Source organism: Tenrec ecaudatus, chromosome 10, assembly GCF_050624435.1.
Source record: "Tenrec ecaudatus isolate mTenEca1 chromosome 10, mTenEca1.hap1, whole genome shotgun sequence".
NCBI classification, from domain to species: Eukaryota; Metazoa; Chordata; class Mammalia; order Afrosoricida; family Tenrecidae; genus Tenrec; species Tenrec ecaudatus.
Window position 1 is genome coordinate 138,460,650 of NC_134539.1, and position 14,448 is coordinate 138,475,097.

Here is a 14,448-nt window from a genome sequence, read left to right on the forward strand (position 1 = left end):
GGTGGGTGGAAAGAGCACCCCCCTGCCAACAGCTTGGAGGTTTGGGAATCTGTGGATTTTTTTGTTCCCATAAAGCGAGTGGTTCCCCGAGCTCAGGACCCTCCCACTTGGCTTCAGCTCCACTGGCCTGGGGCCTTTGCCTCTGTTGGTCTCCCTGCCAAGCTCCTGGTGAGACGTCTCCCTCCACCTTGCTTCTAAAATGACAGTCCCTCTTGTCCCTCTACCTCCTCTAGAGCCGGCCCACAGGTCCAGTGAGCTGGGGCTTCTGCAGCATCTGGCTCCTTATGGTTCCCCAGCACCTGGCCCCGGTGTCCATGAATGAGCATCAATCGGGTGACAAATCTCTTTTATATGGTCTGTGCAGGAGCCCTGGTGGCCCACAGGGAGAGGGGCTCTGTGGGAGAGAGATGAAGCTTTCTACTCCCCTAAGAGCTTCAGATTCAGAAACCCGCAGGCTCGCTCTACCCTGTGCTAGAGAGGGGCTACGAATCGGAATTTCCCCGATGGCGGTGAGTTTGGTTTGGGGTTGGTTTATGGTCCCCGCGGGTTGAGGGCCATGTAACAGGCTCCAGCAACCCCGTGAGGCAGGCACAACTTTTATCCCCACCACACGAAGGACGAGACTGCATTGAGAGGATAATTGGGAGAAGCTTCCGAGCACCAACCAGCCTCGGGCGGGGGTTCCTTGAGGAAGTTTCAGGAAAGGTGATGTCAGTTGACCTAGACCTGCTCTTGGCTCCAAAGCTTGTTCGAAACGTTTTCTCCTTGGAATTTTGTTTCAGGAGCACCGGAGACAGAATCACTTTTTCCAGACCTGAGGTCCACCCCAATTCAAGCTGGAGACCAGGGACAAGACTGAGTGCCCGCCGGTCCCCGCGACTCAGCCCACAGATCACTTTCCTACAAAATCAGCTAACTTCCGGGCAGACTCGCCCCGCTGGCCTGGTTTCTCTGCTTTGCCGAGAGCGTGCATCTCCTGGGATCTGGGTGTTAGTGAGTGGCGGATGAGGAAGCAGGTACCGTTGCCCCAGTTGGATGTCTCTGAGCTGCAGACGTGCCTGCTGCAGTCCTTCCCGACGGACTGCAACTCCACGTCCTTGATTTTGTTTTTGACTTGGGATGCATGGGGTCTCCACCTAGCGACTGCAGGGGACAGAGCAGAGCTGCACTATCAGGTGCGCTTGGCTGTCGTCTTTGTCGTTGTCCCTGGTAGCAGGGAGGTCTCAAAACAGCTAGAGCTACACCGAAAGGGCCTCACTGTATGGAGTTCATTCTGACCCCCAGTGACCCTAGAGGACCGAGTGGAACTTCCCCCTTTGGCCTTCTGAGACGTTGTCTTGTTGAGGGAGTAGAAAGCCTCATCTTTCTCCCCCCCGGAGTGGCTGGTGGTTTCAAACTGCTGACCTTGCGGTTAGCAGCCCAACATGTCACTCACTACATTGGGCTGCTAACCACAAGGTCTGCAGTTCAAACCCACCAGGCGTTCTGTGGGGGGGGGTGAGGGGGGAACGAGGCTTTCTACTCCAGTGAAGATGGGCAGCTTAGGAACCCTGCAGGCATGGCCCTCTTCTGTCCACGGGGCTGCTTTGAGTCAGAATGGACGCAGTGGCAGTGAGCTTTCTTTGTTCGTTCTTCCTTCTGCTTTCAGGAGAATCCATTCATAAAGAAGGGCCAAAAACCAAACCAAAACAGCCCGCACACCACCTCACTGTCACCGAGTCGACGCCGACGCATGGTGCCCTTCTCAGACCGTGGGACTGTCCCTGTGGGTGTCCGAGACTAACTCTTGGCGGGAGCAGAAAGTCTCGTCTGTCTCCCTCAGAGCAGCTAGTGGTTTTGAACTGGTGACCTTGCAGATGGCAGTGTAAAACGTGACCCCCTAGACCCCTGGGGCCCTATAAAGAAGGACGGGTACACGAGAGTTCACAGCAGCATTGTCCACCACAGCTCACAGGTAGAGACAATCCACCTGCATCAGCGGATAAACAAATGGTGGCAAGTCCATGCTGTGGAATATTACTTAGCCATGAAAAAGGCACGAGGGACTGATATCCACTATATAGGGACAAACCTGACGACGTTGTGCTGAGTGCAAGAGGGCAGATCCAAAAGGTGACGCTTTCTGATTCTATTCATATGAATTGTCCAGAACAGATCGTCCACAGAGATCGAAAGCTGGTCAGTGGTCCCTGGGCACTGGGGGTCGGTGGGGGTGGGTGGTTGGGAAAGGGGAACAGATATGTAATAGGGACGTTGGGGGAGCGAAAATTTAGTTCTGGAACTAAATCAAGGTGATGGTTGTACAACATTGTCTACGGACTCAATGCGCTTGCGGGGTTTATTTGGAAACGTTAACTTCGCTGAAACCAAAGAGAGGTAGGGTTTTGTTTCATTTTGCTGTCCGGTGCTCTGTGTATCTGTGACAGTGTGTTCCAGGCTTGTTAGAAGGAGCCTTAGAAATACCGATTTGTCTCTCTTATGTGATTCTTGCTCGTCCCTGTTTGTATTTCCATGATTATGGGGATTTATTAGGGAGGTTAACCTTGGTGACCACAAGCCGGGGCAGAAAACAGGAAAGATCCAGTCTTAGTTCCTCCACAGCCTCGTCTCAGCCCACAGCCACCGCCTCTCAGGCCTCCAGCCTCTCAGTCCTCACTGGTGTTAGACAGAAATTACTATCCATGGGTCATCCTTCCATTAGGGCCAGATGACTGACCCTCTCCCCTTTACGGCTGTTAGCAGGGAGGCGGTCTTGGGGATATCGTTCTCTTAAGCCAATCAAGTTCAAAAGAGTCAAAAGGGATAGATGCTGGACTGACCTCATTGGGAAGGACTGGAGGGTAGAATTTTTTTTAAGTTGTAAAGGTATTTAAAGGTAAGAGGCATTTTGTTATTTAAAAACAAAACCTAAAATGTTACCCCAAAAAGTTCCAAGAGAAAATAAAAGTTCCTCCTTTGTTGCGATTCCTTATGGATTAAATACGAGTGAAGACATATGTTTCCAAGTCTGTTTACACCTCTCAGTATTTCTCTCTCCTTCAAAAACAACAATAATGGAATCTTACCATCTGGTCTGGATTGAATTTTGCCCTCCAAAAACTGTGCGGTAAATGCTAACCCTTACGCCTCCGTGGCTATAATTCCATTTGGGGATGGGCATTCTTCGTTACGGTAATTAGATGGCATGAAAGCAGGGAGCGCTATAAGTCAATCTCTCCTGAGAAATAAAGGGCAGACGAGCTAATAGAGCGAGAGACGAGAGTGGGGGAAATAGATGCCAAGCCACACGAGAATTGCTGAGGACAGAGATCTGCAGAGAGCCAGGGCCCGGTCAGCAAACTGCGGCTCTCGAGCGAGCCATCTGGGGCTCGTTCAGTGCGTACACGTGGCCCTGAAAAAAAAAACGGAAAATGGAGATGAAACCATCGTCTGATAGCGATGATTCCATTTGTGTGTAGAAATAGACGGATGCTCTCAAATAATCCTCAGTTTCAGAAAAGAAGCCCGGGGCCCCGGCCACACCCACACGGCTTGGCTGAAGCCCATTATGGCGGACACCTTGTCCGTCCATTTCTCTGAGGGCTTCCCCCCTTTCATGGACACTGACACTTGACGTTGCAATCCCTGAAGTGGTCTCTCCTGACAACACGTCCAAAGCACGTGAAGCAAAGTCTCACAGGCTTGCTTCTCAGGAGCTTTCTGGGAGCACGTCATCAACACAGATTCGTCTGTTCCTCCAAGCAGCCGCTCTCAACCTGTGGGTCGTGACCCCTTTGGGGGGTCGAACGGCCCTTTCACTGGGGTCGCCCAGTTCATCACAGTGATGAAGTAGCAATGGAAACAATTTTCGTGTTGGGGGTCACCACAACATGAGGAACTGGTATTAAAGGGTCACAGCATTAGGAAGGTTGAGAACCACTGCTGTGTGAGTCTGGGTACTTTAGAGAAATAAACCCACAGAAACTCCTATGTATAAGAGAGAGTTTTATATAAAGGTTAAGTGTGCATCAAGAAAACATCCCAACCCAGTGCTGCCCAAGCCCACAAGTCCCACATTAACCCAAATATCCAACACCAATCCACAAAGTCCTCCTCCATCTCACAAAACACACACAGTAATGCCAACTGCAAGGGAAACCGAGTCAGTGAACGTGTAAGCATCTCAGCACTGGCAGGGGTCTCCACACGGCTGCTCCAGCACCCAGGGCTGCATTGGGATAGGTCCATGTGACTTCTCCTCAGGGATGTCTTGCAGGAAGTGAACCTTGCCAGCTGAAGCAGGGAACTGGCTAAGGCAGCTGCACCCTGGTCTGACCATCAGAAAGCAAGAGACCCGAGAACTAGAAAGGTGAGGCTCACCGAGCCATTTATCCCTCCACACTTCAATTAACCTCACATGTGTTTATCAGCCAGGCTGGCACAATAAACTTTAACTGCCTCAACGGCTCTAGAGCTAGCCCCTGAACTTGGACTTCTAGCAGTCCAAGTTAGACTTAGAGCATCCACCACCCGCCCACCTGTGATAGGTCTGGTGTAACAGTCCTGGTAACCAAGGCACCATCCCAAGCGCACTGTCCTTAACGGCACCATTAGGGACCCCTGGTGGTGTAGCGAGTTATGAGTTGGGTGGCTAACCTCAACGTCAGCTGTTCGAACACACCAGGGGCTCCAAGTCCTGCAAAGACTCCAGCTTCAGAAACAAACACCGTCCGACTCAGTCCTGCACGGTCACTGTGCATCGGTACTGACTCGATGGTAGTGAGTTTAGCTTTAGGGCTTATTTTTCCTGTGTGGAAGTACACTTAATATTCAATTAACGTGATACATTTAATTATTTTCCTAGTGATGGATATTTGGCTTGTTTCTAGGAGTTTTTCCCCCTGTTGTATTCTTATGTATTTGTGCATGTAGTTTTACAAGCACACACACACACACACACACACACACACACACACACACACACCAAGCTAACAGGAGCTCTGGTGGCGTGGTGGGTATGTGTTGGGCTGCGATCCACAGGGTCGGCAGTTTGAAACCACCAGCAGCTCTGTGGGCTTTCTACTCCCATCAATAGTGACAGTCTCAGAAACCCACAGGAGGGCCGTGATGAGTCTGCATTGACTCAATGGCCATGAGTTTGTTTTATGTGCAAAACACCCCAAACCCAAACCCTCGCTGTCATTTAATCGATTCGAACTCACAGCCACCCTGTCGGACGGACAGGGTCGGACTGCCGCAGCGGGTGCTGAGACTGTTACTCTTTACTGGAGTAGAAGCCCCATCTTTCTCCCAAGAAGTGCCTGGCAGTTTCGAACTGCTGACCTGGCAGTTAGCAGCCCAAAGCATAGCCACTCTGCCTCTCCTAGAGACACATGGGGTTCCCAAGACTGTGGACTCGTCCAAACAGCCCCTCATCTTTCTTCTGGGAGCAGCTGTGAACGGCCTACCTTGCAGTAAGTAGCCAAGGCCTGACCCCCCAGCCCCACCAGGGCTCCTTCCAACTTGCACGGTTATTTCCAAACACCGAAGGACGACTGCAGAGCTCACCTTGAAGCTGGCTCCTACCCTCCCGAGTGACCCTATCTGTACGCTGAAGGGACCCCCACCCAGTAGGTCCGTTAGGACCAGGCTCCTGCAGACAGTTCTAGTGCTTAGTGCCTGTGACACCTTTCTGATTTCCGCAAGGGTCTCATGGTACACCAGTTTGGAGTGAGGGATGCCTTGACCATCCGGTCTCTTCGCTAGAGGTTGCAGTGATGCGCCACGGTTGAGTTGGTTCTGCCCAGCCCTGCGTGGAAGAACGTCTCAGCACGTCCCTCTCGTCCCAGAAGCTGCTTTAGGAAAGTCTGATAAGTGAATGGAGCACTGCCGCGTGGCTCCTCTCCCATGGGCGCATCCATTGCCCAAGGGCAGGGGCTCAAATCTCCATGACAGTCTGTGTTGGGTGCTCTGCTGTGTTGTTGCCTGGAAGGACCCAGTGCCCGGAGCCTCCGTGACACCTCGGCTAAGCCGGTCCTCTCTTCCCCTAAAGTTCGAGGCTTCTCAGGTTGCTCTCAGCTGAGCGGGAGGAGTCTGCCGAAGGACCAACCGGCTCCCCGCGGGTCTGCTTAGGCCTCTGGTCAGAAACTCAGGCGTCTCACACAGGGTTGTGTTAGAGAGGCCGCCTGCCCGGGGTGAAGGTGCCCGGGGTGAAGGTGCCCGCCAGATGCCAATGCGAAGGGGACAGGAGGAACAGAAAGAGAATCTGCAACTGCATCTGAGGGACATTCCCGAGTGACATTCACATTTCAGTCTCATTTCTGCTCGTGATTTCTGAACGATGCTCTTCTGGTGACAAGGGAGTAGAGCCACAGAGGGCCTGGCTCTGCTTCGTGGGCTCAGCAGAAGTGGCGTTTCTTTCCCTGGGGATTGCCGGCTAAGAGAAGCGCAGGTTTTCACCTCCCTGGGTGCCAAGCGATGGCCCTCAATTGGCTTCAGGTGGCGTTGAGAGCGCAAGGGCAGCCCGGGCCGCATGTCCTAGTCCTTCTTGTTTCCTGAGTGCTCTGACCTTGAGTCCAGGTTTCTGAAACGAGCTTCCCTGGGAAACAGGCCTTTCAATGCGAGCGGATCTGATGATTCTTTACGGCCGGCAAGCATTTGTTTGGAGAGCTTGTGGGGTGCAAAGCGGGCAGGTAGAGCACAGCCACAGCGCCTCCCTCCCATGCAGTGGGGGCCTGGGGTCTTCGGATGTGGCCTCAGAATGCATGAATTCATGGAGGAGTTGAAGGTGGCTGTTGGGGGTGTGTGTGCTTACAATGACCTAGCCTAAGGGTATCCAACCGAGGGCCCCCGAGGTGATTCTTTGTGGCCCACGAAGCTCTGAAATAAAATGAAAATAGAAAAAGTTGTTATGAAGAAAATAGCGCTTAGGGGATATCGAGGCAACACCGTGCACACAGATCCCTCCTTAACCCTTTAACTACTGAAGACAAGTCTACATGGGGCCCGGTGCCTTTCCTGGGGGCCTGTGGACAAGCATAAACCCACTGACTCAGTTCCGGCAACGTTTGGAAGTGATATGCCTGCCACTCTCAGTGTCCCGTAAACAGATCCCAACAGCGACAAGGTTAGAAAGAGCACTCTGGGCTGTGCTGTGAGGAATCATACCTAGCGGCAGCGCTAGCGGACATTTTTAGAGGGAAGCCATTACGATTATGTATCACGTTTGTCAGCTGCCCGACATTTTGTGTTTTTCATTAGTTACTTTGTTACATTTTCCGGTCACAACATAGGAGGTCAGTGAAAACCAGTAGGAGGAAAGCGCTGGCAAGTTTTGGGTAAAAAAATTTTTTTTTCATTTTATAACTACATTAAATAAATGTTTAAATAAAAGCAATTATATGCTGTTTTATGATCCGATCCATATTCCTGAATCCTCACTTCAAAATATAAATTTAACAAAAGTTACAGATGTGATGGGCCCGCCTGGGTCTTGCCCGTTGCACCCAATGGGCTGTGTTTTAATTGCGTTTGACACCCCTGACCTAGCCTGGCGAGGGGGCGCCACCGGGAGACCGGCCCAAGTTCAAGTCTCCTCCGCTTCTTAGTGCCCGCGCCACGTTGGAAGAGTCACTTCATGCCTCTGAGCCACCTGTCAGCCTGCACCCGACGGCCACTGAGTAGTCCTCGCGAAGCAAGTCCATGAGTCGGGGAGCCTGGCCGGGGGCAGGTGCCGGTTCAGTCCTCTTCCCTCGGGCATGTCGGTAACACCGCCCTGCTGGCTCGCTCTCTGCCAGGGAGAGCCCAGGCAAGAGCAAAGCCTGGAATCACGTACCAGGCCTGTTACTTTTACCCTTGACTCAGATTTTCCACATCCTCTGCCTTCCAAGTCTGTGCGGGTTTGCCTGGGTGTGGCTTCGTGGGACTGGTTATTCATCGGCCTGCGTGAGCCCAGCATAGACACATAGCGGGAGGGCAGCTTACTTTCCAAACCCATGCCCCTGGGCGCAGGTGCCGCCTCGAAGTGCCCCTTCAATCGGTGGGAACGCCAGCTTCCCACATGCGGCACGTGTGAGTCATGTGCAGCGATGGGCTCAGCGCCTTTGGGCGGTCAGGGAAGGCTTCTTCCTGGGTCAACTTTCTCCCCAGAGAGCCGCTGGCAGCTCCCATGGATCTTGGCTTTGCCATCAGGGAAGGCCCCGTCTCCGCCTCACCTTCCGCTTCAAACACCCCGGGGAAGAGTTCTGGGCGGCCTGACTTTACTTAGGTGTCCAGTGCTGGACCAATCGACTGGGGCAAGACAGAGATGGGGGCAGGAGGCCGAGACAGGTCCCCTGGGCACCGTTCTCAGACACCCGGAACATCACTGCGAACTAGCCGGCGCGTACAGTTGCCTCACCTCCCTTAGCCTCAGTTTCCTCCCATGTAGAATGGGACCACAAGTGGCCTGGCATTCACATGCCGACCCTGGGAGGTTTCTCGCGTGGGTAAGACCTCGGCTCTTGGCTTCCCATGCGGAAGGAATTCATTCACGTCGAGGCCTGTTCTGAAACACCAAGCAGGTTTGTACGAAGCATAGGGCAGGTTGCAGGTTTCCCGGTCTCAAAAGGGTTCGCAATGGGCAAGAGCAACCTCGTGGGAAAGTGCGCCCACACGTGCGGAACTGGAGGCGGGTGGAGCCCAAGGACCCAGGGGTTGAGGGAGCAAGGCGCAAGAGGGCAAGAGCTGTGGGCCCTGAAGAGGCTCGGAGAGGGCCCAAGTGTGTGGCCCTATCCTCTGACCGGTGCTGGGCATCGCTCTGCCTGGCTGGGGAAAGGCGTGGTTGAAGGCATTGGTTGGCCCTATTGGCTGGGTGAGCCCACCTGGAGGATGTCATGAGCCTGAGTCTAGTTTGGACCGCCCAGATGTACCTCCCACCTGGCTGGGGGCTTGATGTGAGCATGCTCAGTGTGGGGTCTTCATAGGTGCCTAAGGGTTGCCTGATGTCGTTCCAAACTCCTTTATGGGGCCTTTGCAGGCACGGGAGGGGCAACCCCTCTGTCCCTAAATCTAGCTGCCTCGCCACACCGCCGTCTTTAGATATAGCTAATACTGCAAGGTTGGTGGCTCAAATCCACTAGCTGGGAAAGATGAAGCTTCCTGTTCCCGTAAATATTTACAACCTCTGCAACCTATAGACGACGGTCACGATGAATGTGAATCACCTCGGTTACTATAGGTTTGAGTTACGGTTTTAGGGGACTGACCAATGAGACGCGGCAGAGAAGTTTGAATTGATTCAGAAGAGGACATCTACTTTCAAGTTCCAGGATTGGGGGTTATTTTTATTTCATGTTGACCTTGTTTGTATAGTGGATGCCGTGCAGGCTCGCCACGCAGCCATGTGCGTGTGACATCCAGCCATGTGTCACTCGGTGAGGTGTGAACGGCCGGTTTCTCCTTGCACACCTTGCCACAAAACCGGCTCTCCGCCCACTTCCTCCCTGTGTCACCTGTTTCCCTTCCTCCTTCAATCCGGACCTCTGACCTTTGTCCTTGGGTACATGCTGCTCTTTGGATGGTCGATGGAGGGTCAGTTCCGCTCTGACCCCCTGGAGTGGTTTCAAACTGCCCACCTCGGGGATCACGGCCCAACGAGTCCCCGGGAGCGCACACGCCTGCGGGCGGCTAACCTCAAGGTCGGCAATTTGACCCGCGGTTGTGCATTCCGAGAAAGAGGAGGTTTCGTACGCATGTGAGGATTGGCAACCCCAGAAACCCAACGGGGCGCTGGACTTGGTCCTGGAGAAGTAGGTCGCGCTGAGACGGGACAGGCTTGCTGGCCGGGCGCTTGGGTTGGTTGATGAATGACTTTGGCCGAGGAGACAACATGGCCTTAGAAACCGCTGGAGGGCCCGGGCGGAGGCTGAATCAACACCGCTCACATCTGCCAAGCAGCCACGGGGGCCCCGTGCCGTGTCCCGTCTGGCCAAATGGCCCTGCTGCCGCCTCCCCCCATCATCCGCTGGGTCCTGTCCACCGCCCAGGGGCGTGCTGACAATGGACGAAGGGCTCCTCACCTGCCTAAAAGAGCTCAGGAGCCCGTGACTGACTCTTGGTTCTTTTCCTGTGGCTCAGCACCCACCAACGGCAGCCGGGGCCCACGAACAAGACGAGCGCCAGGCACGCCAGCCCAGGAGCAGGCCGCGTGGCCCGGAAAGTGACTGGTCGGTACCCTTTGGTTGGTGGAAACCAGCTCCCAGGATCCCCACACTCACCTTACCTGCCATCCAGTCGATTCGACTCAGAGCAACGCAATAGCGCAGGTGGGATGGCCCTGGGGGTTTCCAAGACTGTAATTAAAAAAAAAAAAAAACAACCTTTTTTCCCCCATTGGGAGCTCTGACAGATATTGTAACAAGTCACAATTCCATTAGCTCAAGCATAATTGTGAAATAGCACCGCCATCATCTTGACATGTTCTTTCTTCTTGAATTCCTTGATATCACTTCTCATTTCACCCTTTCCCTCCCGCCCTCCCCTCCAGGACCCTTATTATCACACATGACTGTTGTGTTTGCTGCTGTTGCCGTATCTTGCATTGACCAATGGAGCCGTTTACCTGCAAATCTATTGTTCATTCTCCTCAGCCGTCCTACATTCATTCTACAGCCACCCTACTATCAGTGCCCCCTTCCTCAGCCCGCAGGGAATCATTACTCCCTGTACTATTTCTGAAGGGCTATCTATCTCGACTAATTCCTTGTGGGAGTAGAAAGCCTCATCTTTCTCCCGTGGGGTGGCTGGAGCTTTGAACTGCTGGCCTTTCGGTCAGCAGCCCAGTGCTTACCCCACTACCCAGCCAGGGATCTTAGGGATCCCAGAGTGATTCTCAGTATGGTGTGCAAGGCCATTGAAAGGTTTTCTCCGTTTCCTAAATACTTTCCCAGCCCCATCTTGTCCATGAAACTGCATAACATGCTTATATTGCATGCCCTCTATTATATAGACACCGATATAATCACAGGGTACGGCGTGCCCCAGGCTCAGAATAGCAGAACAGCCATCTAAATTGTAGCTTAGAATTTCTGAAATCACTGCCTTTCCCGACAAAGGCCGAGTCCCCATGACACCGTCAATCCAAGGGGAAATAGCAGGAAAGCGAGCTTATGCATATTCATTTCCAGAGGCCTGGGGGGCTGGGCCAAGCTGCAGACTAATTCTGAGGTACGGGGGAGCAGAGCACAGGGTCTTGAGGAGAGGTGAGAAGTCTCGGGTCACAAGAAGGTGAGACCCAGGTCCGGTCCGGAGGAGATTCATGAAAAGACTGCCAAGCCCAGTAGGGCCGAGTGAGCTGAGGTTGTGCCTTTGTGGTGGGTCACCCCAGCATACACTGCGACTCGCTCTGGCAAGACGGGAGACACGGGCCAGTAGGAGCCGCTGGGCCTGGCAGAGCAAGGCCAGTGGTAGGTCAATGGAAGGCTCCGTGACCCCAGGACCAAACGCACGGATTGGCACAAATTCTAAAATGGGAACATAGGAGGAAATAGGGGCGCAATTTTAAAAGTGCCCAAAAAAAGTTGGAAAAGAGGGGGATGAAGAATTTAGAGACACCATGGAAATGAGCAACAGCCTAATAAAACATCTATTTAAAACTATTTATACAGCTTGTACTCATATCGGTATTTGAGAGTGGCTTATGGGATTGGGGAAGATCAGTCTTTCTGGGTCACATAAAAGCCGCTATGTGACTAAGAAGGGAAATGGTCTCTGCCCTACACATTCCCATGTGATCTGGGTCTACCCTCCCTCCCTTCCCCACAGTCTGCAGTGGGAGGCAGGACCGGTGACTTGTGTGAGGGGCTGAATGACAGGCGGGTGCTTATGGGAGCATCAGGGGCTTGTGAGAATTACTGAACCAGGCCGGGGAGCCGGAGGGGCCCCTCGACTCTGTTCTGTTGTACTGTAAAGCAGGAGCCAGCTCCCTGATGGCCCCGAGCGCTGGTTTTATTTGGTGGCTCAGCTGGGTGGCGTGAACGCCGGGAAGAGAGGCATTCATTTTTCCTTAGCTCACCAGATTGAGAATTTTCACTCTGCAGCCATAACTCGCCATGACAACTGTCAGCCCAGGGCTGAGAGGCGGCTCTCCTGGCACAAGAGCAGCAGCTTCTTGGTTCCAAGGAAGCTGTCCGACCTGGGCCTCCGGGGCCGGGAGGGCTGAGGAAGGAGTCTAAGGGACTCCTCTGCCGGGGGCTCTTAGATGGGAACTCATTCTACTTTTCTTTGTTCAAAAATCACTTTATTGGGGGCTCGTAGAATTTTTATCACAGCCCACACATAAAACCACAGTTGTGCATCTGTTGCCATCATCATTCTCAAAACATTTGCTTCCTACTTGAGCCCTTACTACCAGCTCCTCACGCACCCCTCATAATTCATAAACTATTATTTTTTTGTCAGTCATTCTTTGCTTGGAAGGTCTGGAGGTCCTGTGGAGAAGCAGCCCCAGGCTCTCTGGACGGCTGTTGACGTCTTTGGTTTGCATTCAGAACATCGGCCCTGGCCTCTTTCCAGGATCACCCTCTTCGGCTGACTGGGCTTTCCTGTCTCTCCCAGGGTGACCATCTGACCCTTGGTGACAGGGTCAAACTGCCCCATAGGACTTCCTAGGCTGAATCCCTGCAGGAGCAAACCACAAGGTCTTGTCCCCAGAGTGGCTCTGAGGACCTCGCATATGAGAGCTTCATCCTGTGGACGCCCACCAGGGCTCCTTGAAGGAAACCTTCGAAGCTTCCCCCCAAAATCAGAAACCAGAGGTTCCCCAAATACTCCGTCATCCTCCAGGACAGAGGGCAGAAAGTAGAGGTGCAGGCCTGTCACTTAGATTATTGATTTGAAAACAACAACAAACACTTGATTTCTTCTTCTTAATTTTTAAAAGCCATTAAGTCTACACTAACGAGTCTAAGGAATACCAGCTAGACCCTGAAGCAGGGTCCCCGAGAGGATGAATGGCTCAGGAATAAACGCCTGAAGGCTCTTTACTGTTCGCACAGATGGCGGCGAGGAGGTGGAGATGGGGGCTGACAACTTGTGCGCTTCCTCAGTGTGTCTTAGGTGCCTGACACTTTTAGGACAGCCCTGAAGTGAGAGAGGAGGAGGAACTTTGTCGGTGGGAAAAAGAGAGGAAAAAAGAGGAACTTTTAATGAATTAATGTGGGGGGTGGGGAGGGAGGCTTCATTCGGTAGACTTGGCAAAGAAACCTCGGTGCACCTTCGTTACTGATGGCGGCCCCGCGGCCTAGGGAGAGGGGATTTTGGGTCGGGCACAGTGCGCTGGAAACAGGCTCTGCTGGGACACTGGAAGATAAGGCGGACAAACAACGGATTAGGGCAGGGCAAGCGGCCCAGCGAAATGGGTTCTGGCCAGAGCGGAGCCAGTCTCCTCCGACCCTCCCTGCTGCCCTCAGCTGACTGGGAGCAGACGGGGTTTCCTTCTTTGTCTTCAGGCCCCTGGCTCTTGTGTCTAGCTAGTCTGCTGGCCAGTTACAAGCGGAGCTCCGCCATGAGGGCAGAAGCCCAGAGGTGCAGTGGTTTCTGTGTCGGGCTACTTACCCAGAGGTCAGCAGTTTGAATCCACCAGCTGCTCTGAAGAAAGAGGAAGCCTTCTACTCCCATGAAGATGCACAGCGTCCTGAAGCCCACGGGGCAGTTCTCCCCTGCCCTGAAGGGTCTGTGAGTCTGTGCTGACTCGTTGGCGCTCAGGGTGCCTTGAATGGTTTTCACTCCCTTTAGAACCTTCCTCGCACCACGACCCTTTCATCCAGGGCCTCATGTGGTGGGGACCCCCCCCCCCAACCATAACATTATTGTCGTTGCTACCTCATCCCTGTCATTTTGCTTTGTCATGAATCAGGTGACCCCTGTGAAAGGGTTGTTCGACCCCCAAAGGGGTCACGACCCACAAGCTGAGAACTGTTTAAGATCATGAGCCTTTCTAGAACTTCCTACAGAAAACGTAGATGTTTCATATGTACTCGCTGAATGCATTCAAATCCTACAGAAAACGTAGATGTTTCATATGTACTCGCTGAATGCATTCAAATCTGGAGGAGATTTGGGGGGGCAAGTCCCAGGGTGGAAATGAGGGGTGTCTCCTGGCTTCCCTTTCTCTGGGGCCTAGTCCCTTGCAGGAAAGGTTTCAGGTGAAAGGGCTCCAGTCCTTGGGTCTCCTTCAGCAGAGACAGAGCAGAGGTGGGGTGCATAGGGGCCCTTCCCCTCCTTGTGTTTGTCCCAGCAGCAGCCCAGGGCTCACACACTCTCAGAAACAAAGCATTCCCATTTCGCCTTTGAGTGTGGAGGGGTCTCCCAAAGAGCCCAAGCTTGTTTGCAGCAACCTCATGCTGCTTTAGTGCCAGGAAGTCAGTTCCATGCTTCTTCTCACCCACCAGCTACTCACACTTAGATGGCATCCACCCTCCCCAACGAAGG